Source organism: Schistocerca serialis, chromosome 1, assembly GCF_023864345.2.
Source record: "Schistocerca serialis cubense isolate TAMUIC-IGC-003099 chromosome 1, iqSchSeri2.2, whole genome shotgun sequence".
Lineage (NCBI taxonomy): Eukaryota > Metazoa > Arthropoda > Insecta > Orthoptera > Acrididae > Schistocerca > Schistocerca serialis.
Window position 1 is genome coordinate 40,684,002 of NC_064638.1, and position 23,082 is coordinate 40,707,083.

Here is a 23,082-nt window from a genome sequence, read left to right on the forward strand (position 1 = left end):
TCCCAAAAGAAAATCCTGTCGTTTCCATAGAAACGTTACTCGATTTAGGGGAAGAAGTCATAGAACCCATCGTATTTCATAGCGACGCAATTTCTGTGTTGGTTCGTCAATGTGAGGGAGCGAGGGATGCAGTAAAGAAGGAATAGTGCATCGGAAAGGAGATACTCGAATACCAAAAGAAAATCCTCTCGTTTCCCTAGAAACCTTACTCGATTTAGAAGGAGGTGTCATAGAACCCCTATGTTATCATTCCGACGCAATTTCTGTGCTTATTCGTCAATGTGAGGGAACGAGGGACGCAGTAAAGTAGGAATAGTGCATCGGAAAGGAGATACTCGTATCGCAAAGAAAATCCTGTCGTTTCCATAGAAACGTTACTCATTTTAGGAGGACAAGTCATAGAACACATAGTATTTCGTAGCGACGCAATTTCATTGTTAATTCGACAATGTGTGGGAGCGAGATATGCAGTAAAGAAGGAATAGTGCATCGGAAAGGAGATGGTCGTATCCCAAAAGAAAATCCTGTCGTTTCCATAGAAACGTTACTCGATTTAGAAGGAGAAGCCACAGAACAGATAGTATTCCATAGCATCGCAATTTCTGTGTTAATTCGTCAATGTGAGGGAGCGAGGGAAGCAATAAAGAAGGATTAGTGCATCGGAAAGGAGATACTCGTATCCCAAAAGAAAATCCTTTCGTTTCAATAGAAACGTTACTCGATTTAGAAGGAGAAGTCATAGAACCCATAGTATTTCATAGCGACGCATTTTCTGTGTTGATTCGTCAATGTGAGGGAGCCTGGGATGCAGTAAAGAGGGCATAGTGCATCGGAAAGGAGATAGTCGTATCCCAAAAGAAAATCCTGTCGTTTCCATAGAAACGTTACTCGATTTAGGGGAAGAAGTCATAGAACCCATAGTATTTCATAGCGACGCAAATTCTCTGTCAATTCGTCAATGCGAGGGAGCGAGGGATACAGTAAAGAAGGAATAGTGCATCGGAGAGGAGATACCCGTATCCCAAACGAAAATCCTGTTGTTTCCACAGAAACGTAAGAGGATTTAGAAGGAGATGTCATAGAACCAATAGTATTACATAGCGACGCTATTTCTGCGTTAATTTGTCAATGTGAGGGTGCGAGGGATGCAGTTAAAATGGAATAGTGCATCGGATAGGAGATACTCGTATCCCAAAAGAAAATCATGACGTTTCCGTAGAAACGTTAGTCGATTTAGAAGGAGAAGTCATAGAGCCCATAGTATTTCATAGCGACGCAATTTTATTGTGAATTCGTCAATCTGTGGGAGCGAGGGTTGCAGGAAAGAAGGTATAGTGCATCGGAAAGGAGATACTCGTATCACAAAAGAAATTCCTGTCGTTTCAATAGAATCGTTACACGATTTAGATGGAGACGTTATAGAACCCATAGTATTTCATAGCGACACAATTTCTGTGCTAATTTCTCAATGTGAGGGAGCGAGGAATACAGTAAAGACGGAATAGTGCATCGGAAAAGAGATACTCGTATCCCAAAAGAAAATCCTGTTGTTTCCATAGAAACGTTACACGATATATAAGGAGAAGTCATAGAACACATAGTATTCCATAGCGTCGCAATTTCTGTGTTAATTCGTCAATGTGAGGGGGCCAGGTATACAGTAAAGAAGGAATAGTGCATCGGAATGGAGATACTCGTATCCCATAAGTAATTGCTGTCGTTTCCATAGATACGTTACTCGATTTAGAAGGAGATGTCTTAGAACCAATGGTATTTCATAGCGACGCAATTTCCGTGTTAATTTGCCAACGTGAGGGAGCGAGGAATGCAGTTAAGAGGGAATAGTGCATCGGAAAGGAGATACTCGTATCCCAATAGAAAATCCTGACGTTTCCATAGAAACGTTACTCGATTTAGAAGGAGGAGTCATAGAACCCATAGTATTTCATAGCGACACAATTTCTGTGTTAATTCGTCAATGTGAGGAAGCGAGGGAAGCAGTAAAGAAGGAATAGTGCTTCGGAAACGAGATATTCGTATGCCAAAAGAAAATCCTGTCGTTTCCATAGAAACGTAACTCGATTTAGAAGGAGAAGTCATAGAACCCATAGTATATCATAACGACGCAATTTCTGTGTTAATTCGTCAATGTGAGGGAGCGACGGATGCAGTAAAGAAGGAATAGTGCACCGGATAGGTGTTAGTCGTATCCCAAAAGAAAATCGTGTCGTTTCCATAGAAACAATTCTCGATGTTGAAGGAGAAGTCTTAGAACCGATAGTATTTCATAGCGACGCAATTTCTGTGCTCATTCGTCAATGTGACGGAACGAGGGTTGCAGTAAGGATGGAATAGTGCATCGGAAAGAAGATACTCGTATCCCAAAAGAAAATCCTGTCTTTTCCATAGAAATGTTGCTCGATTTAGATGGAGAAGTCACAGAACAGATAGTATACCATAGCGACGCATTTTATGAGTTAACTCGTCAATGTGAGGGAGCCTGGGATGCAGTAAAGAAGGAATAGGGCATCGGAAAGAGATAGTCGTATCCCAAAAGAAAATCCTGTCGTTTCCATAGAAACGTTACTCGATTTCGAAGAAGAAGTCTTAGAACCCATAATATTTCATAGCAACGCAATTTCTGTGTTAATTCGTCAATGTGAGGGAGCAAGGGATGCAGTAAAAAAGGAATAGTGCATCGGAAAGGAGATACTCGAATATCAAAAGAAAATCCTCTCGTTTCCATAGAAACGTTACTCGATTTAGAAAGAGAAGTCATAGAACCCATTGGATATCATAGCCACGCAATTTCTGTGCTTATTCGTCAATGTGAGGGAACGAGGGATGCAGTAAAGTAGGAATAGTGCCTCGGAAAGGAGATACTCGTATCCCAAAAATATATTCTGTCGTTTGCATAGAAACGTCACTCGATTTAGAAGGAGAAGTCTTAGAACTTATAGTATTTCATAGCGACGCAAATTCTGTGTTACTTCGTCAATGTGAGGGATCGAGGGATGCAGTAAAGAAGGAATAGTGCATCGGAAAGGATATAGTCGTATTAAAAAAGAACGTCATGTCGTTTCCATAGAAACGTTACTCGATTTTGAAGGAGAAGTCATAGAACCCATAGTATTTCATAGCGACGCAATTTCTGTGTTAATTCGTCAATGTGAGGGAGCGAGGGATGCAGTAAAGAAGGAATAGTGCATCGGAAAGGAGATACTCGTATCCCAAAAGAAAATCCTGTCGTTTCCATAGAAACAATACTCGATTTAGAAGGAGAAGTCTTAGAACCCATAGTATTTCATAGCGACGCAATTTCTGTGCTTATTCGTCAATGTGATGGAACGAGGGATGGAGTAAAGATGGAATAGTGCATCGGAAAGTAGATACTCGTATGCCAAAGAAAATCCTGTCGTTTCCATAGATACGATACTCGATTTAGAAGGAGATGTCTTAGAACCAATGGTATTTCATAGCGACGCAATTTCCGTGTTAATTTGCCAACGTGAGGGAGCGAGGAATGCAGTTAAGAGGGAATAGTGCATCGGAAAGGAGATACTCGTATCCCAATAGAAAATCCTGACGTTTCCATAGAAATGTTGCTCGATTTAGATGGAGAAGTCACAGAACAGATAGTATACCATAGCGACGCATTTTATGAGTTAACTCTTCAATGTGAGGGAGCCTGGGATGCAGTAAAGAAGGAATAGGGCATCGGAAAGAGATAGTCGTATCCCAAAAGAAAATCCTGTCGTTTCCATAGAAACGTTACTCGATTTCGAAGAAGAAGTCTTAGAACCCATAATATTTCATAGCAACGCAATTTCTGTGTTAATTCGTCAATGTGAGGGAGCAAGGGATGCAGTAAAAAAGGAATAGTGCATCGGAAAGGAGATACTCGAATATCAAAAGAAAATCCTCTCGTTTCCATAGAAACGTTACTCGATTTAGAAAGAGAAGTCATAGAACCCATTGGATATCATAGCCACGCAATTTCTGTGCTTATTCGTCAATGTGAGGGAACGAGGGATGCAGTAAAGTAGGAATAGTGCCTCGGAAAGGAGATACTCGTATCCCAAAAATATATTCTGTCGTTTGCATAGAAACGTCACTCGATTTAGAAGGAGAAGTCTTAGAACTTATAGTATTTCATAGCGACGCAAATTCTGTGTTACTTCGTCAATGTGAGGGATCGAGGGATGCAGTAAAGAAGGAATAGTGCATCGGAAAGGATATAGTCGTATTAAAAAAGAACATCATGTCGTTTCCATAGAAACGTTACCCGATTTTGAAGGAGAAGTCATAGAACCCTTAGTATTTCATAGCGACGCAATTTCTGTGTTAATTCGTCAATGTGAGGGTGCGAGGGATGCAGTAAAGAAGGAATAGTGCATCGGAAAGGAGATACTCGTATCCCAAAAGAAAATCCTGTCGTTTCCATAGAAACAATACTCGATTTAGAAGGAGAAGTCTTAGAACCCATAGTATTTCATAGCGACGCAATTTCTGTGCTTATTCGTCAATGTGAGAGAACGAGGGATGGAGTAAAGATGGAATAGTGCATCGGAAAGTAGATACTCGTATGCCAAAGAAAATCCTGTCGTTTCCATAGATACGTTACTCGATTTAGAAGGAGATGTCTTAGAACCAATGGTATTTCATAGCGACGCAATTTCCGTGTTAATTTGCCAACGTGAGGGAGCGAGGAATGCAGTTAAGGGGGAATAGTGCATCGGAAAGGAGATACTCGTATCCCAATAGAAAATCCTGACGTTTCCATAGAAACGTTACTCGATTTAGAAGGAGGAGTCATAGAACCTATAGTATTTCATGGCGACGCAATTTCTGTGTTAATTCGTCAATGTGAGGGAGCGAGGGATGGAGTAAAGAAGGCATAGAGCATCGGAAAGGAGATACTCGTATCCCAAACGAATATAATGTCGTTTCCATAGAAACTTTACTCGATATAGAAGGAGAAGTCATAGAACACATAATATTCCATAGCGTCGCAATTTCTGTGTTAATTCCTTAATGTGAGGGAGCCAGGGATGCAGTAAAGAAAGAATAGTACATCGGAAAAGTGATGCTCGTATCCCAAAAGAAAATCCTGTCGTTTCCGTAGAAACTTAACTCGATTTAGAACGAGAAGTCTTGGAACTCATAGTATTTCATAGCGACGCCATTTCTGAGTTATTTCGTCAATGTGAGGGAACGAGGGATGCAGTAAAGAAGGCATAGTGCATCGGAAAGGAGATACTCGTATCCCAAAAGAAATTCCTATCGTTTCCATAGAAACGTTACTCGATTTAGAAGAGAAGTCATTGAACCCGTAGTATTTCATAGCGACGCCATATCTGTGTGAATTCGTCAATGTGCGAGAGAGAGGGATGCAGTAAAGAAGGAATAATGCATCGCAAATGAGATACTCGTATTTAAAAAAAAAAATCCTTTCGTTTCCATATAAACGTAACTCGATTTAGAAGAAGAAGTTATAGAATCCGTAGTATATCACTGTGACGCAAATTCTGTGTTAATTCGCCAATGTGAACGAGCGAGGGATGCAGTAAAGAAGGAATAGTACATCGGAAAGGAGATACCCGTATCCAAAAGAAAATCCTGTTGTTTCCACAGAAACGTAAGTCGATTTAGAAGGAGATGTCATAGAACCAATAGTATAACATAGCGACGCAATTTCTGTGCTTATTCGTCAATGTGAGGGAACGAGGGATACAGTAAAGTAGGAATAGTGCATCGGAAAGGAGATACTCGTATCCCAAAAATATATCCTGTCGTTTGGTTTGAAACGTCACTCGATCTAGAAGGAGAAGCCATAGGACCCATAGTATTTCATATTGACGCAAACTCTGTGTTAATTCGTCAATGTGAGGGATCGAGGGATGCAGTAGAGAAGGAATAGTGCATCGGAAAGGAGGTACTCGTATCATAAAAGAAAATCCTGTCTTTTCCACAGAAACGTTACTCGATTTAGAAGGAGAAGTCATGGAACACATAGTATTTCATAGCGACGCAAATTCTGTGTTAATTCGTCAATGTGAGGGAGCGTGTGATGCAGGAAAGAGGGAACTGTGCATCGGAAAGGAGATACTCGTATCCCAAAAATATATCCTGTAGTTTGGATGGAAACGTCACTCGATTTAGAAGGAGAAGCAGTAGAACACATAGTATTTCATAGCGACGCAATTTCTGTGTTAATTCGTCAAAGTGAGGGAGTGAGGGACGCAGTAAAGAAGGAATAGTGCATCGGATAGGAGATACTCGTACACCAAAAGAAAATCCTCTCGTTTCTATAGGAACGTTACTCGATATAGAAGGAGAAGTCATAGAACCCATAGGATATCACAGCGACGCAATTTCTGTGCTTAATCGTCAATGTGAGGGAACGAGGGACGCAGTAAAGTAGGAATAGTGCATCGGAAAGAAGATACTCGTATCCCAAAAATATATCCTGTCGTTTGTATAGAAACGTCACTCGATTTAGAAGGAGAAGTCATTGAACCCATAGTATTTCATAGCGACGCAATTTCTGTGTTAATTCTTTAGTGTGAGGGAGCGAGATATGCAGTAGAGAAGGAATAGTGAATTGGAAAGGAGATACTCGTATCCCATAAGAAAATCCTGTCGTTTCCATAGAAACGTTACTCGATTTAGAAGGAGAAGTCATAGAACACATAGTATTCCATAGAATCGCAAATCTGTGTTAATTCGTCAATGTGAGGGAGCCAGGGATGCAGTGAAGAAGGATTAGTGCATCGGAAAGGAGATACTCGTATCCCAAAAGAAAATCCTGTCGTTTCCATAGAAACGTAACTCGATTTAGAAGGAGAAGACATGGAACCCATAGTAATTCATAGCGACGCAATTTCTTTGTTAATTCGTCAATGTGAGGGAGCGAGGGATGCAGTAAAGATGGAATAGTGCAACGGAAAGGAAATAGTCGTATCACAAAAGAACATGCTGTCGTTTCCATACAAACGTTACTCCATTTAGATGGAGATATCATTGAACCAGTAGTATTTCATAGCGACGCAATGTCTGTGTTAATTCGTCATTGTGAGGCAGCGAGGGATGCAGTAAACAAGGAAGAGTGCATCAGAAAGGAGATACTCGTATCCCATAAGAAAATCCTGTCGTTTCCATATAAAAGGTACTCGATTTAGAAGGAGACGTCATAGAACACATGGTATTCCATAGAATCGCAAATCTGTGTTAATTCGTCAATGTGAGGGAGCCAGGGATGCAGTGAAGAAGGAATAGTGCATCGGAAAGGAGATACTCGTATCCCAAAAGAAAATTCTGTAGTTTCCATAGAAACGTTACTCGATTTAGAAGGAGCAGTCGTGGAACCCATAGTATTTCATAGCGACGCCATTTCTGTGTTAATTCGTCAATGTGAGGGAGCAAGGGATGCAGTAAAGAAGGAATACTGCATCGGAAAGGAGACAGTCGTAACCAAAAACAAAATCCTGTCGTTTCAATAGAAAAGTCACCCGATTTAGAACGAGAAGTCATAGAATCCATAGTATTATATAGCGACTCAATTTCTGTGTTAATTCGTCAATGTGAGGGATTGAGGGATGCAGTAATGAAGGCATAGAGCATCGGAAAGGTGATACTCGTATCCCAAAAGAAAATCCTATCGTTTCCATAGAAACGTTATTCGATATAGAAGGAGAAGACATAGAACGTATAATATTCCATAGCGTCGCAATTTCTGTGTTAATTCTTCAATGGGAGGGAGCCAGTGATGCAGTAAAGAAGGAATAGTGCATCGGAAAGGAGATACTCGTATCCCAAATGAAAATCCAATCGTTTCCGTAGAAGCGTAACTCGATTTAGAAGGAGAATTCATAGAACCCATAGTATTTCATAGCGACGCAATTTCTGTGTTAATTCGTCTATGTGAGGGAGCGAGGGAAGCAGGAAAGAAGGAATAGTGCTTCGGAATGGAGATACTCCTATACCAAAAGAAAATCATGTCGTTTCCATAGAAACGTTACTCGGTTTAGAAGGAGAAGTCATAGAACTCATAGTATTTCATTGCGACGCAATTTCTGTGTTAATTCGTCAATGTGAGGGATGCGAGGGATGCAGTAAAGAAGGAATAGTGCGTCGGAATGGAGATAGTCGTACCCCAAAAGGAAATCCTGTTGTTTCCATAGAAACATTACTCGATTTAGGAGGAGAAGTCTTAGAACCCATAGTATTTCATAGCGACGCAATTTCTGTGCTTATTGGTCATTGTGAGGGAACGAGGGATGCAGTGAAGAAGGAATAGTGCATCTGAAAGGAGATACTCGTATCCCAAAGAAAATCTTGTCGTTTCCATAGAAACGTTACTCGTTATAGAAGGAGAAGTCATAGAACCAAAAGTATTTCATAGCGACTTAATTTCATTGTTTATTCGTCAATGTGTGGGAGTGAGATATGCAGTAAAGAAGGAATAGTGCATCGGAAAGGAGATACTAGTATCCCAAAAGAAAATCCTGTCGTTTATATAGAAACGTTACCCGATTTAGAAGAAGAATCACAGAACAGATAGTATTCCATAGCGTCGTAATTTCTGTGTTAATTCGTCAATGTGAGGGTGCGAGGGATGCAGTAAAGAAGGAATTGTGCATCGGAAAGGAGATACTCGTATTCCAAAAGAATATCCTGTCGTTTCCATTGAAAAGTTACTTGAATTAGAAGGAGAAGTCATAGATCCCATAATATTACATAGCGACGCAATTTCTGTGTTAATTCGTCAATGTGAGGGAGCGAGGGATGCAATTAAGAGGGAATAGTGCATCGGAAAGGAGATAGTCGTATCCCAAATGAAAAAACCTGTCGTTTCCATAGAAACGTTACTCGATTTAGAAGAAGAAGTCAGAGAACCCATAGTATTTGATAGCGACGCAATTTCTGTGTTAATTCGTCAATGTGAGGGAGCGAGGGATGCAGCAATGAAGGAGTAGTGCATCGGAAAGGAGATACTGGTATACCAAAAGAAATTCCTGTCGTTTCCATAGAAACGTTACTCGATTTAGAAGGAGAAGTCATTGAACCCCTAGGATTTCATAGCAACGCAATTTCTGTGCTTATTCGTCAATGTGAGGGAGCCAGGGATACAGTAAGGAAGGAATAGTGCATCGGAAAGGAGATACACGTATCCCAAAAGAAAATCCTGTCGTTACGATAGTAACGGTACTCTATTTAGAGGGGGAAATCATAGAACCCTTAGTTTTTCATAGCGACGCCATTTCTGTGTTAATTCGTCAATGTGAGGGAGCGAGGGATGCAGTAAAGAAAGAATAGTGCATCTGAAAGGAGATACTCGTATCCCAAAGAAAATCTTGTCGTTTCCATAGAAACGTTACTCGTTTTAGAAGGATAAGTCATAGAACCAATAGTATTTCATAGCGACGTAATTTCATTGTTAATTCGTCAATGTGTGGGAGTGGGATATGCAGTAAAGAAGGAATAGTGCATCGGAAAGGAGATACTAGTATCCCAAAAGAAAATCCTGTCGTTTATATAGAAACGTTACTCGATTTAGAAGAAGAAGTCATAGAACCCATAGTATTTGATAGCGGCGCAATTTCTGTGTTAATTCGTCAATGTGAGGGAGCGAGGGATTAAGTAAAGAAGAAATAGTGCATCGGAAAGGAGATACTCGTATCCCAAAAGAAAATCCTGTCGTTTCCAAAGAAACGTTGCTCGATTTAGAAGGAGAAGTCATGGAAACCGCAGTATTTCATAGCGACGCAATTTCTGTGTTAATTCGGCAATGTAAGGGAGCGAGGGATGCAGTAAAGAAGGAATAGTGCATCGGAAAGGGGATAAGCGTATCCTATAAGAAAATCCTGTAGTTTCCATAGAAACGTTACTCGATTTAGAAGGAGAAGTCATAGAACACATAGTATTCCATAGAGTCGCAAATATGTGTTAATTCGTCAATGTGAGGGAGCCAGAGATGCAGTAATGAAGGCATAGAGCATCGGAAAGGTGATACTCGTATCCCAAACGAAAATCCTATCGTTTCCATAGAAACGTTATTCAATATAGAAGGAGAAGACATAGAACGTATAATATTCCATAGCGTCGCAATTTCTGTGTTAATTCTTCAATATGAGGAAGCCAGTGATGCAGTAAAGAAGGAATGGTGCATCGGAAAGGAGATACTCGTATCCCAAAAGAGAATCCAATCGTTTCCGTAGAAGCGTACCTCGATTGAGAAGGAGAAGTCATAGAACCCATATTATTTCATAGCGACGCCATTTCTGTGTTAATTCGTCAAAGTGAGGGAGCGAATGATACAGTAAAGAAGGAATAGTGCATCGGAAAGGAGATACTCGTGTACCAAAAGAATGTCGTGTCGTTTCAATAGAAACATTACTCGATTTAGAAGGAGAAGTCATAGAACCCATAATATTTCATAGCGACGCAATTTCTGTGTTAATTCGTCAATGTGAGGGAGCGAGGGGTGCAGTAAAGAAGGAATAGTGCTTCGGAAAGGATATACTCCTATACCAAAAGAAAGTCCTGTCGTTTCCATCGAAACGTTACTCGATTTAGGAGGAGATGTCTTAGAACCAAAGGTATTTCATAGCGACGCAATTTCTGTGTTAATTTGCCTATGTGAGGGAGCGAGGGATGCAGTTAAGAGGGAATAGTGCATCGGAAAGAAGATACACGTATCCCAATAGATAATCCTGACGTTTCCATAGAAACGTTACTCGATTTAGAAGGAGAAGTCATAGATCCCATAATATTACATAGCGACGCAATTTCTGTGTTAATTCGTCAATGTGAGGTAGCGAGGGATGCAATTAACAAGGAATAGTGCATCGGAAAGGAGATAGTCGTATCCCAAATGTAAATCCTGTCGTTTCCATAGAAACGTTACTCGATTTAGAAAAAGAAGTCATAGAACCCATAGTATTTGATAGCGACGCAATTTCTGTGTTAATTCGTCAATGTGAGGGAGCGAGGGATGCAGTAATGAAGGAGTAGTGCATCGGAAAGGAGATACTGGTATACCAAAAGAAATTCCTGTCGTTTCCATAGAAACGTTACTCGATTTAGAAGGAGAAGTCATTGAACCCATAGGATTTCACAGCAACGCAATTTCTGTGCTTATTCGTCAATGTGAGGGAGCCAGGGATGCAGTAAAGAAGGAATAGTGCATCGGAAAGGAGATACTCGTATCCCAAAAGAAAATCCTGTCGTTACGATAGAAACGGTACTCTATTTAGAGGGGGAAATCATAGAACCCATAGTTTTTCATAGCGACGCCATTTCTGTGTTAATTCGTCAATGTGAGGGAGCGAGGGATGCATTAAAGAAGGAATAGTGCATCGGAACGGAGATACTAGTATCCCAAAAGAAAATCCTGTCGTTTACATAGAAACGTTACTCGATTTAGAAGAAGAAGTCATAGAACCCATAGTATTTAATAGCGACGCAATTTCTGTGTTAATTCGTCAATGTGAGGGAGCGAGGGATTCAGTAAAGAAGAAATAGTGCATCGGAAAGGAGATACTCGTATCCCAAAAGAAAATCCTGTCGTTTCCTTAGAAACGTAACTTGATTTAGAATGAGAAGTCATAGAACTCATAGTATTTCATTGCGACGCAATTTCTGTGTTAATTCGTCAATGTGAGGGAACGAGGGATGCAGTAAAGTAGGAATAGTGCATCAGAAAGATGATACTCGTATAACAAAAATATATCCAGTCGTTTGCATAGAAAGATCACTCGATTTCGAAGGAGTGGTCATAGAACTCATATTATTTCATAGCGACGCAAATTCTGTGTTAATTCGTGAATGTGAGGGATCGAGGGATGCAGTAAAGAAGGAATAGTGCATCGGAAAGAAGATAGTCGTATCACAAAACAACATCCTGTCGTTTCCATAGAAACGTTACTCGACTTTGAAGGAGAAGTCATAGAACGCATAGTATTTCATAGCGACGCAATTTCTGTGTTAATTCGGCAATGTGAGGGAGCGAGGGATGCAGTAAAGAAGGAATAGTGTATCTGAAAGGAGATACTCGTATCCCATAAGAAAATCCTGTCGTTTCCATAGAAACGTTACTCGATTTAGAAGGAGATGTCATAGAACACATAGTATTCCATAAAGTCGCAAATATGTGTTAATTCGTCAATGTGAGGGAGCCAGGGATGCCGTACAGAAGGAATAGTGCATCGGAAAGGAGATACTCGTGTCCCAAAAGAAAATCCTGTCGTTTCCATAGAAACGTTGCTCGATTTAGAAGGAGTAGTCATGGAAACCGCAGTATTTCATAGCGACGCAATTTCTGTGTTAATTCGGCAATGTGAGGGAACCAGGGATGCAGTAAAGAAGGAATAGTGCATCGGAAAGGAGATAAGCGTATCCCATAAGAAAATCCTGTCGTTTCCATAGAAACGTTACTCGATTTAGAAGGAGAAGTCATAGAACACATAGTATTCCATAGAGTCGCAAATATGTGTTAATTCGTCAATGTGAGGGAGCCAGGGATGCAGTAAAGAAGGAATAGTGCATCGGAAAGGATATACTCTTATACCAAAAGAAAATCCTGTCGTTTCCATAGAAACATTACTCGATTTAGAAGGAGAAGTCATAGAACCCATAGTATTTCATAGCGACGTAATTTCTCTGCTTATTCGTCAATGTGAGGGAGCGAGGGATGCAGTAAAGAACTAATATTGCATCGGAAAAGAGGTACTCGTATCATAAAAGAGAATCCTGTCGTTTCCACAGAAACGTTACGCGATTTAGAAGGAGAAGTCATGGAACACATAGTATTTCATAGCGACGCAATTTCTGTGTCAATTCGTCAATGTGCGCGAGCGAGAGATGCAGTAAAGAGGGAATAGTGCATCGCAAAGGAGATACTCGTATCCCAAAAGAAAATCCTGACGTTTGCATAGAAACGTTACTCGATTTAGAAGGAGAATTCACAGAACACATGGTATTTCATAGCGACGCAAATTCTGTGTTAATTCGTCAATGTGAGGGAGCGAGAGATGCAGTAATGAAGGCATAGAGCATCGGAAAGGTGTACTAGTATCCCAAACGAAAATCCTATCGTTTCCATAGAAACGTTATTGGATATAGAAGGAGAAGGCATAGAACGTATAATATTCCATAGCGTCGCAATTTCTTTGTTAATTCTTCAATGTGACGAAGCCAGTGATGCAGTAAAGAAGGAATAGTGCATCGGAAAGGAGATACTCGTATCCCAAAAGAGAATCCAATCGTTTCCGTAGAAGCGTAACTCGATTTAGATGGAGAAGTCATAGAATCCCCAGTATTTCATAGCGACGCCATTTCTGTGTTAATTCGTCAAAGTGAGGGAGCGAGTGATGCAGTAAAGAAGAAATAGTGCATCGGAAAGAAGATACTCCTATACCAAAAGAAAATCATGTCGTTTCCATAGAAACGTTACTCGATTTAGAAGGAGAAGTCATAGAACTCATAGTATTTCATTGCGACGCAATTTCTGTGTTAATTCGTCAATGTGAGGGAGCGAGGGATGCAGTAAAGAAGGAATAGTGCGTCGGAATGGAGATAGTCGTATCCCAAAAGAAAATCCTGTCGTTTCCATAGAAACATTACTCGATTTAGGTGGAGAAGTCTTTGAACCCATAGTATTTCATAGGGACGCAATTTCTGTGCTTATTGGTCAATGTGAGGGAACGAGGAATGCAGTAACGAAGGAATAGTGCATCTGAAAGGAGATACTCGCATCCCAAAGAAAATCTTGTCGTTTCCATAGAAACGTTACTCGTTTTAGAAGGAGAAGTCATAGAACCAATAGTATTTCATGGCGACGTAATTTCATTGTTTATTCGTCAACGTGAGGGTGCGAGGGATGCAGTAAAGAAGGAATAGTGCATCGGAAAGGAGATAGTCGTATCCCAAATGAAAATCCTGTCGTTTCCATAGAAACGTTACTCGATTTAGAAGAAGAAGTCATAGAACCCATAGTATTTGATAGAGACGCAATTTCTTTGTTAATTCGTCAATGTGAGGGAGCGAAGGATGCAGTAATGAAGGAGTAGTGCATCGGAAAGGAGATACTGGTATACCAAAAGAAATTCCTGTCGTTTCCGTAGAAACGTTACTCGATTTAGAAGGAGAAGTCATTGAACCCATAGGATTTCATAGCAACGCAATTTCTGTGCTTATTCGTCAATGTGAGGGAGCCAGGGATGCAGTAAAGAAGGAATGGTGCATCGGAAAGGAGATACTCGTGTCCCAAAAGAAAATCCTGTCGTTTCCATAGAAACGTTGCTCGATTTAGAAGGAGTAATCATAGAACACATAGTATTCCATAGAATCACAAATATGTGTTAATTCGTCAATGTGAGGGAGCCAGGAATGCAGTAAAGAAGGAAAAGTGAATCGGAAAGGATATACTCTTATTCCAAAAGAAAATCCTGTCGTTTCCATAGAAACATTACTCGATTTAGAAGGAGAAGTCATAGAACACATAGTATTTCATAGCGACGTAATTTCTCTGCTTATTCGTCAATGTGAGGGAGCGAGGGATGCAGTAAAGAACTAATATTGCATCGGAAAAAAGGTACTCGTATCATAAAAGAGAGTCCTGTCGTTTCCACAGAAACGTTACGCGATTTAGAAGGAGAAGTCATGGAACACATAGTATTTCATAGCGACGCAATTTCTGTGTCAATTCGTCAATGTGCGCGAGCGAGAGATGCAGTAAAGAGGGAATAGTGCATCGGAAAGGAGATACTCGTATCCCAAAAGAAAATCCTGACGTTTGCATAGAAACGTTACTCGATTTTGAAGGAGAATTCACAGAACACATAGTATTTCATAGCGACGCAATTTCTGTGTTAATTCGTCAATGTGAGGGAGCGAGGGTTGCAGTAAAGATGGAATACTGCATCGGAAACGAGATAGTCGTATCACAAAACAACATCCTGTCGTTTCCATAGAAACGTTACTCGACTTTGAAGGAGAAGTCATAGAACGCATAGTATATCATAGCGACGCAATTTCTGTGTTAATTCGGCAATGTGAGGGAGCGAGGGATGCTGTAAAGAAGGAAATGTGCATCGGAAAGGAGATACTCGTATCCCATAAGAAAATCCTGTCGTTTCCATAGAAACGTTACTCGATTTAGAAGGAGTTGTCATAGAACACATAGTATTCTATAGAGTCGCAAATATGTGTTAATTCGTCAATGTGAGGGAGCCAGGGATGCAGTATAGAAGGAATAGTGCATCGGAAAGGAGATACTCGTGTCCCAAAAGAAAATCCTGTCGTTTCCATAGAAACGTTGCTCGATTTAGAAGGAGAAGTCATAGAACACATAGTATTCCATAGAGTCGCAAATATGTGTTAATTCGTCAATGAGAGGGAGCTAGGGATGCAGTAAAGAAATAATAGTGCATCGGAAAGGATATACTCTTATTCCAAAAGAAAATCCTGTCGTTTCCATAGAAACATTACTCGATTTAGAAGGAGAAGTCATAGAACCCATAGTATTTCATAGCGACGTAATTTCTCTGCTTATTCGTCAATGTGAGGGAGCGAGGGATGCAGTAAAGAACTAATATTGCATCCGAAAAAAGGTACTCGTATCATAAAAGAGAATCCTGTCGTTTCCACAGAAACGTTACGCGATTTAGAAGGAGAAGTCATGGAACACATAGTATTTCATAGCGACGCAATTTCTGTGTTAATTCGTCAATGTGAGGGAGCGAGGGATGCAGTAATGAAGGCATAGAGCATCGGAAAGGTGATACCAGTATCCCAAACGAAAATCCTATCGTTTCCATAGAAACGTTATTCGATATAGAAGGAGAAGACATAGAACGTATAATATTCCATAGCGTCGCAATGTCTGTGATAATTCTTCAATGTGACGAAGCCAGTGATGCAGTAAAGAAGGAATAGTGCATCGGAAAGGAGATACTCGTATCCCAAAAGAGAATCCTATCGTTTCCGTAGAAGCGTAACTCGATTTAGAAGGAGAAGTCATAGAACCCATAGTATTTCATAGCGACGCCATTTCTGTGTTAATTCGTCAAAGTGACGGAGCGAGTGATGCAGTAAAGAAGAAATAGTGCATCGGAAAGAAGATACTGCTATACCAAAAGAAAATCATGTCGTTTCCATAGAAACGTTACTCGATTTAGAAGGAGAAGTCATAGAACTCATAGTATTTCATTGCGACGCAATTTCTGTGTTAATTCGTCAATGTGAGGGAGCGAGGGATGCAGTAAAGAAGGAATAGTTCGTCGGAATGGAGATAGTCGTATCCCAAAAGAAAATCCTGTCGTTTCCATAGAAACATTACTCGATTTAGGAGGAGAAGTCTTTGAACCCATAGTATTTCATAGCGACGCAATTTCTGTGCTTATAGGTAAATGTGAGGGAACGAGGAATGCAGTAACGAAGGAATAGTGCATCTGAAAGGAGATACTCGTATCCCAAAGAAAATCTTGTCGTTTCCATAGAAACGTTACTCGTTTTAGAAGGAGAAGTCATAGAACCAATAGTATTTCATAGCGACGTAATTTCATTGTTTATTCGTCAATGTGTGGGAGTGAGATATGCAGTAAAGAAGGAATAGTGCATCGGAAAGGAGCTAATAGTATCCCAAAAGAAAATCCTGTCGTTTATATAGAAACGTTACCCGATTTAGAAGAAGAATCACAGAACAGATATATTCCATAGCGTCGTAATTTCTGTCTTAATTCGTCAATGTGAGGGTGCGAGGGATGCAGTAAAGAAGGAATAGTGCATCGGAAAGGAGATACTCGTATTCCAAAAGAAAGTCCTGTCGTTTCCATAGAAAAGTTACTTGATGTAGAAGGAGAAGTCATAGATCCCATAATATTACATAGCGACGCAATTTCTGTGTTAATTCGTCAATGTGAGGGAGCGAGGGATGCAATTAAGAAGGAATAGTGCATCGGAAAGGGGATAGTCGTATCCCAAATGAAAATCCTGTCGTTTCCATAGAAACGTTACTCCATTTAGAAGAAGAAGTCATAGAACCCATAGTATTTGATAGCGACGCAATTTCTTTGTTAATTCGTCAATGTGAGGGAGCGAAGGATGCAGTAATGAAGGAGTAGTGCATCGGAAAGGAGATACTGGTATACCAAAAGAAATTCCTGTCGTTTCCGTAGAAACGTTACTCGATTTAGAAGGAGAAGTCATTGAACCCATTGGATTTCATAGCAACGCAATTTCTGTGCTTATTCGTCAATGTGAGGGAGCCAGGGATGCAGTAAAGAAGGAATAGTGCATCGGAAAGGAGATAGTCGTATCACAAAACAACATCCTGTTGTATACATAGAAACGTTACTCGACTTTGAAGGAGAAGTCATAGAACGCATAGTATTTCATAGCGACGCAATTTCTGTGTTAATTCGGCAATGTGAGGGAGCGAGGGATGCAGTAAAGAAGGAATAGTGCATCGGAAAGGAGATACTCGTATCCCATAAGAAAATCCTGTCGTTTCCATAGAAACGTTACTCGATTTAGAAGGAGATGTCATAGAACACATAGTATTCCATAGAGTCGCAAATATGTGGTAATTCGTCAATGTGAGGGAGCCAGGGATGCAGTAAAGAAGGAATAGTGCATCGGAAAGGATATACTCTTATACCAAAAGAAAATCCTGTCGTTTCCATAGAAACATTACTCGATTTAGAAGGAGAAGTCATAGAACCCATAGTATTTCATAGCGACGTAATTTCTCTGCTTATTCGTCAATGTGAGGGAGCGAGGGATGCAGTAAAGAACTAATATTGCATCGGAAAGGAGGTACTCGTATCATAAAAGAGAATCCTGTCGTTTCCACAGAAACGTTACGCGATTTAGAAGGAGAAGTCATGGAACACATAGTATTTCATAGCGACGCAATTTCTGTGTTAATTCGTCAATGTGCACGAGCGAGAGATGCAGTAAAGAGAGAATAGTGCATCGGAAAGGAGATACTCGTATCCCAAAAGAAAATCCTGACGTTTGCATAGAAACGTTACTCGATTTAGAAGGAGAAGTCATACAACACATAGTATTTCATAGCGACGCAATTTCTGTGTTAATTCGTCAATGTGAGGGAGCGAGGGATGCAGTAATGAAGGCATAGAGCATCGGAAAGGTGATACTCGTATCCCAAACGAAAATCCAATGGTTTCCATAGAAACGTTATTCGATATAGAAGGAGAAGACATAGAACGTATAATGTTCCATAGCGTCGCAATTTCTGTGTTAATTCTTCAATGTGAGGGAGCCTGTGAGGCAGTAAAGAAGGAATAGTTCATCGGAAAGGAGATACTCGTATCCCAAAAGAAAATCCAATCGTTTCCGTAGAAGCGTAACTCGATTTAGAAGGAGAAGTCATAGAACACATAATATTTCATAGCGACGCCATTTCTGTGTTAATTCGTCAAAGTGAGGGAGCGAGTGATGCAGTAAAGAAGGAATAGTGCATCGGAAAGGAGATACTCGTGTACCAAAAGAAAGTCCTGTCGTTTCAATAGAAACGTTACTCGATTTAGAAGGAGAAGTCATAGAACCCATATAATTTCATAGCGACGCAATTTCTGTGTTAATTCGTCAATGTGAGGGAACGAGGGGTGCAGTAAAGAAGGAATAGTGTTTCGGAAAGGAGATACTCCTATACCAAAAGAAAATCCTGTCGTTTCCATAGAAACGTTACTCGATTTAGGAGGAGATGTCTTGGGAACCAAAGGTATTTCATAGCGACGCAATTTCTGTGTTAATTTGCCTATGTGAGGGAGCGAGGGATGCAGTTAAGAGGGAATAGTGCATCGTAAAGGAGATACACGTATCCCAATAGAAAATCCTGACGTTCCCATAGAAACGTTACTCGATTTAGAAGGAGAATTCATAGAACCCATAGTATTTCATAGCGACGCAATTTCTGTGTTAATTCGTCAATGTGTGGGAGTGGGATATGCAGTAATGAAGGAATAGTGCATCGGAAAGGAGATACTAGTATCCCAAAAGAAAATCCTGTCGTTTATATAGAAACGTTACTCGATTTGGAAGAAGAAGTCACAGAACAGATAGTATTTCATAGCGACGCGATTTCTGTGTTAATTCGTCAATGTGAGGGAGCGAGGGATTCAGTAAAGAAGAAATAGTGGATCGGAAAGGAGATACTCGTATCCCAAAAGAAAATCCTGTCGTTTCCTTAGAAACGTTACTTGATTTAGAATGAGAAGTCATAGAACCCATAGGATTTCATAGCGACGCAATTTCTGTGCTTACTCGTCAATGTGAGGGAACGAGGGATGCAGTAAAGTAGGAATAGTGCATCAGAAAGATGATACTCGTATAACCAAAATATATCCAGTCGTTTGCATAGAAAGGTCACTCGATGTCGAAGGAGTGGTCATAGAACTCATAGTATTTCATAGCGACGCAAATTCTGTGTTAATTCGTCAGTGTGAGGGATCGAGGGATGCAGTAGAGAAGGAATAGTGCATCGGAAAGGAGATAGTCGTATCACAAAACAACATCCTGTCGTTTCCATAGAAACGTTACTCGACTTTGAAGGAGAAGTCATAGAACGCATAGTATTTCATAGCGACGCAATTTCTGTGTTAATTCAGCAATGTGAGGAAGCGAGGGATGCAGTAAAGAAGGAATAGTGCATCGGAAAGGAGATACTCGTATCCCATAAGAAAATCCTGTCGTGTCCATAGAAACGTTACTCGATTTAGAAGGAGATGTCATAGAACACATAGTATTCCATAGAGTCGCAAATATGTGTTAATTCGTCAATGTGAGGGAGCCAGGGATGCAGTATAGAAGGAATAGTGCATCGGAAAGGAGATACTCGTGTCCCAAAAGAAAATCCTGTCGTTTCCATAGAAACGTTGCTCGATTTAGAAGGAGAAGTCATAGAACACATAGTATTCCATAGAGCGCAAATATGTGTTAATTCGTCAATGTGAGGGAGCCAGGGATGCAGTAAAGAAGGAAAAGTGAATCGGAAAGTATATACTCTTATTCCAAAATAAAATCCTGTCGTTTCCATAGAAACATTACTCGATTTAGAAGGAGATGTCATAGAACACATAGTATTTCAAAGCGACGTAATTTCTCTGTTTATTCGTCAATGTGAGGGAGCGAGGGATGCAGTAAAGAACTAATATTGCATCGGAAAAAGGGTACTCGTATCATAAAAGAGAATCCTGTCGTTTCCACAGAAACGTTACGCGATTTAGAAGGAGAAGTCATGGAACACATAGTATTTCATAGCGACGCAATTTCTGTGTCAATTCGTCAATGTGCGCGAGCGAGAGATGCAGTAAAGAGGGAATAGTGCATCGGAAAGGAGATACTCGTATCCCAAAAGAAAATCCTGACGTTTGCATAGAAACGTTACTCGATTTAGAAGGAGAATTCACAGAACACATAGTATTTCATAGCGACGCAATTTCTGTGTTAATTCGTCAATGTGAGGGAGCGAGGGTTGCAGTAAAGAAGGAATACTGCATCGGAAACGACATAGTCGTAACCAAAAAGAAAATCCTGTCGTTTCAATAGAAACGTCACCCGATTTAGAAGGAGAAGTCATAGAATCCATAGTATTATATAGCGACGCAATTTCTGTGTTAATTCGTCAATGTGAGGGAGCGAGGGATGCAGTAATGAAGGCATAGAGCATCGGAAAGGTGATACTCGTATCCCAAACGAAAATCCTATCGTTTCCATAGAAACGTTATTCGATAGAGAAGGAGAAGACATAGAACGTATAATATTCCATAGCGTCGCAATTTCTGTGTTAATACTTCAATGTGAGGGAGCCAGTAATGCAGTAAAGAAGGAATAGTGCATCGGAAAGGAGATACTCGTATCCCAAAAGAAAATCCAATCGTTTCCGTAGAAGCGTAACTCGATTTAGAAGGAGAAGTCATAGAACCCATAATATTTCATAGCGACGCAATTTCTGTGTTAATTCGTCAATGTGAGGGAGCGAGGGGTGCAGTAAAGAAGGAATAGTGCTTCGGAAAGGAGATACTGCTATACCAAAAGAAAATCCGGTCGTTTCCATAGAAACGTTACTCGATTTAGGAGGAGATGTCTTAGAACCAAAGGTATTTCATAGCGACGCAATTTCTGTGTTAATTTGCCTATGTGAGGGAGCGAGGGATGCAGTTAAGAGGGAATAGTGCATCGGAAAGGAGATACACGTATCCCAATAGAAAATCCTGACGTTTCCATAGAAACCTTACTCGATTTAGAAGGAGAATTCATAGAACCCATAGTATTTCATAGCGACGCAATTTCTGTGTTAATTCGTCAATTTGAGGGAGCGAGGGAAGCAGGAAAGAAGGAATAGTGCTTCGGAATGGAGATACTCCTATACCAAAAGAAAATCATGTCGTTTCCATAGAAACGTTACTCGATTTAGAAGGAGAAGTCATAGAACTCATAGAATTTCATTGCGACGCAATTTCTGTGTTAATTCGTCAATGTGAGGGAGCGAGGGATGCAGTAAAGAAGGAATAGTGCATCTGAAAGGAGATACTCGTATCCCAAAGAAAATCTTGCGTTTCCATAGAAACGTTACTCGTTTTAGAAGGAGAGGTCATAGATCCAATAGTATTTCATAGCGACGTAATTTCATTGTTAATTCGTCAATGTGTGGGAGTGGGATATGCAGTAAAGAAAGAATAGTGCATCGGAAAGGAGATACTAGTTTCCCAAAAGAAAATCCTGTCGCTTATATAGAAACGTTACTCGATTTAGAAGAAGAAGTCACAGAACAGATAGTATTTCATAGCGACGCGATTTCTGTGTTAATTCGTCAATGTGAGGGAGCGAGGGATTCAGTAAAGAAGAAATAGTGCATCGGAAAGGAGATACTCGTATCCCAAAAGAAAATCCTGTCGTTTCCTTAGAAACGTTACTTGATTTAGAATGAGAAGTCATAGAACCCATAGGATTTCATAGCGACGCAATTTCTGTGCTTATTCGTTAATGTGAGGGAACGAGGGATGCAGTAATGTAGGATTAGTGCATCAGAAAGATGATACTCGTATAACAAACATATATATCCAGTCGTTTGCATAGAAAGGTCACTCGATTTCGAAGGAGTGGTCATAGAACTCATAGTATTTCATAGCGATGCAAATTCTGTGTTAATTTGTCAGTGTGAGGGATCGAGGGATGAAGTAAAGAAGGAATAGTGCATCGGAAAGGAGATAGTCGTATCACAAAACAACATCCTGTCGTTTCCATAGAAACGTTACGCGATTTAGAAGGAGAAGTCATGGAACACATAGTATTTCATAGCGACGCAATTTCTGTGTTAATTCGTGAATGTGAGGGAGCGAGGGTTGCAGTAAAGAAGGAATACTGCATCGGAAACGAGATAGTCGTAACCAAAAAGAAAATCCTGTCGTTTCAATAGAAACGTCACCCGATTTAGAAGGAGAAGTCATAGAATCCATAGGATTATATAGCGACGAAATTTCTGTGTTAATTCGTCAATGTGAGGGAGCGAGGGATGCAGTAATGAAGGCATAGAGCATCGGAAAGGTGATACTCGTATCCCAAACGAAAATCCTATCGTTTCCATAGAAACGTTATACGATATAGAAGGAGAAGACATAGAACGTATAATATTCCATAGCGTCGCAATTTCTGTGTTAATTGTACAATGTGAGGGAGCCAGTAATGCAGTAAAGAAGGAATAGTGCATCGGAAAGGAGATACTCGTATCCCAAAAGAAAATCCAATCGTTTCCGTAGAAGCGTAACTCGATTTAGAAGGAGAAGTCATAGAACCCATAATATTTCATAGCGACGCAATTTCTGTGTTAATTCGTCAATGTGAGGGAGCGAGGGATTCAGTAAAGAAGAAATAGTGCATCGGAAAGGAGATACTCGTATCCCAAAAGAAAATCCTGTCGTTTCCTTAGAAACGTTACTTGATTTAGAATGAGAAGTCATAGAACCCATAGGATTTCATAGCGACGCAATTTCTGTGCTTATTCGTTAATGTGAGGGAACGAGGGATGCAGTAAAGTAGGAATAGTGCATCAGA